Source organism: Rousettus aegyptiacus, unplaced genomic scaffold (assembly GCF_014176215.1).
Source record: "Rousettus aegyptiacus isolate mRouAeg1 unplaced genomic scaffold, mRouAeg1.p scaffold_m13_p_9, whole genome shotgun sequence".
NCBI classification, from domain to species: Eukaryota; Metazoa; Chordata; class Mammalia; order Chiroptera; family Pteropodidae; genus Rousettus; species Rousettus aegyptiacus.
The window spans coordinates 2,407,735-2,410,908 of record NW_023416312.1 but is presented as its reverse complement, the minus strand read 5'-3'; the positions used below and the strand labels follow the sequence as shown (position 1 = coordinate 2,410,908).

Here is a 3,174-nt window from a genome sequence, read left to right as displayed (position 1 = left end):
CTTTATACTTTCCTTGCATTTAAATTTAATCGCAGTTGATCCTCATGTGAGCTAAATTTGTGATAACTTCCTCTGCTGTTTGCTTATTTATGGGGAGCTCACCCCGCTTTTCATCTTACCTTCCTCCTCCATTTCCTTAAGCCTCAGAACTTTTTTCATGATCTAATGGTTTCCTGCGCTGGCGCCTGGATATCCAGAGTCTGCTCCCGATTCTGCCATGGAATGTTCCTATCTTTGATGAGGTCATCTACACAAGGGCATCTTGGAGTTGTGGAGACAGAAGACATTTGTTTCAGATCACAGTCCACCTTGCAATGACCTTGTGATGTTGTAGCAAAAAAGACCATGGATACTTGGAATTGTGTATATCCTTTGACCTAGCCAATTTCACTTCTTGTATCTATTCTAGAGAAATAATCATAGATATGCCTAAAAGTTTGAACATAAGAATGTTTACCACTGCAGTATTTACTAGAAAAGAAGGGACTCCATGGACTTCAATAATAGAGGAATGATAATATAAAATATATTATATCCATATGATAAAATGAGACACATCTCAAACTTGAATGCATATCAGAATTCCCTAGAGCAGGGGTCCCCAACCCCTAGGTCACGGACTAATACTGGTCTGTGGCCTGTTAGGAATTGGGCCGCATAGCAGGAAGTGAGCAGCGGGCGAGTGAGCTAAGCTTCGTCTGTATCACTGCCCTAGAAGGCTTGTTAAATAAAACACAAATTGCTATGCTCCACCCCCAGAGTTTCTGAGTAAGCAGACCTAGGATGAATTTGCACTTCTACCAAGTTCCAAGGTGATGCTGATACTGCTGGTCCACAGACCACACTTTGGGAACCATCACTATACAACAATATGTAATGACATGGTCTCTATATATTAGTCTGAAAAGGAAAGTTACGTGACAAAAACTACTTAAACCTATTTTTGTAAATCAATACCAATGTTTAAAAAGTTGGATGGTGGTTAACTGTGAGTTATCTTTGAGTGGTAGGATTGGGGGGAGGGGGTCAGCATTTTCCCTCCACTCCCCATTTTTTGCATTGACTAGGAGAACAAGGACCTGGGTTTAATCCCATCTTCAGCTCTCACCTGCCGTGTGATCTAGGAGCAAATTAGCTAAGGCACCACAGCCACAACTTCCTCACCTAGGAACTGATAACGACGTTTACCTCAAGGAGACAGTCTGACTATCAAAGGGAATAAAGGAAAACTCCTGTATACATTCATTTAACAAGTATCTATGCGGCCTCAGCTGTGCCCTGGGCACTGCCCTGGGGGCAGAAGGTGAACTAATGAAGAAGGATCAGCATCTGAACTTCACACAACTTCAAGTCTATTGAAAGGGAAAGACATTCAATACCGACACTTCTCCATTTTTTTCCTTGTACAGATATACTTCAAAGAAAGCGCATCTTCAAATAATCCTAATCTTCCAAACCTCCTGTTTGTGAAGTCTTGATGTTTGTTTGTTTGTTTTTCCTTTATAAAAGAATATACTTCTGGGTTCCTCTGATGAGCCAATCCCTCCAGTATAATTTGATTTAAACAGATCTTTTCAGGATCGAGGCTGCTGCATGAAGTGAGTAAAGCCCCACTCACAGTGTGGCATGTTCTCTGCCTGTTAGGTGTGGCCCTGTCTCAATGTGGGTGAAGGGTTAGCCGCGCTTTACGAGGGCCTGGGGGAATTAAAATGTCCTGACAGAGAGTCACCAAAGCCATCATGCAAAGTAGGTCTGGATCCTTATTGATCTTGCCATGTGCAGCCCACTCTAACAACCTGAAAATAAACGCTTCTTGTTCCATCGATGAAGGTACATGGGACAAATGTCTTGCTAGGACATAGTGTTAACTAGTATTCAAGATCCTGGGGACATGTTATCTAAAGTCCACGTAGCACAGGAGCACACACATCTCCAGCATCAGGATTCATTCACCCCAGAGGTATTCTGCTAATAAAGAGTCCTTGGAGTTGTGCTTGTGAAGAAACTGGCCCACCCTACGCATAAAGGGAGAGGCCCCCAGGATGTGGTTTATTGCGGGCAGAGCCTGGCCTTCCTCTTGGTCAAACCTCTAGTTTTATCTCTCGAAAATGCAACCTGTTGACTCAACCTGCCCAGAACCTGGGAGGTGCTGCAGGCGGCTGTGTTTTGCTGCCCTTACTCTAATCTCTGGGCCTCTAACTATAAAAAAGAAAGAAAGGAGAAGGAAGGGGAGGAAGCTGGATCGAACCCTTTCAAAAAATGAACCCCATAAAACTCCAAGAAAAAAAAAATGAAATAATGACTATATTTTAGGAGGAAACCATATTTTTTCCTAGGTACCTCGGACTTTATGTTTCCTGGCATTTCTTAAACTAACAGAAGAAAGTTGTAAAAGTGCTTATCAAATGTCCTGAAAGGAAGGAAACACAACTTGTGAGACAAGGGCCATTAAAACCAGGGTAGATGTAAATTCTAAGTCGTTTCCATTTCAGAGACTACTAATAGCTAAGTGAAAACTATGGTGAAAAAGGAACTTGCATCATACAATTTTATAAAAGATAGAGTCAACTCTGCAGCTCCTGCAACGAATAATTAAAAAGGTAACCCAAGAATCCTTCCTTAAAAATAAATCAAGATATAATTCACATACTACAAAATCCATTCTTTTGAAATGTACAATTCTGTGGCTGTTTGGATGTTTAAAAAGTGGTGTCTGCAGCCATGCTACCCTGAACAAGCTCAATGCCGTCTGATCTCGGAAGCTAAGCAGGGTCGGGCCTGGTTAGTACTTGGATGGGAGACCACCTAGGAAGACCAGGTGCTGTAGGCATAAAAAATAAGAGGTTGTAAGATGATAACGTTCTTGCAATCTCTGAGGTCAACCAAGGGTCACCTCGTCTAAAAAAAAAAAAAAAAAAAGTGAAAAAATGTTGTGCAGCTATCACCACTTTCTAATTCCAGAACATTTCATCTCCCCCAAAAGAAACCCCATACTCATTAGCAGTCACTTCCCATCCTCACCCCCTGCCCCTGGCAATGACTATTGTGTTTCTGTCCCCATACACTTGCTTGTTCTGGACATTTCATATAAATGGAATCATAGAATAGGCATTCTTTTGTGTTATTCTAATTTCACTAAACATAATATTTTCAAAACTCATCCACATCATAGCA

At 41.6% G+C, this 3,174-nt stretch overlaps 1 pseudogene; it reads left to right on the top strand.

Annotated features, from left to right (window-relative positions):
• Nucleotides 1–2,711: 2,711 nt before the first annotated feature.
• LOC118608285 lies at nucleotides 2,712–2,830 on the top strand (annotated as a pseudogene).
• Nucleotides 2,831–3,174: the final 344 nt, after the last annotated feature.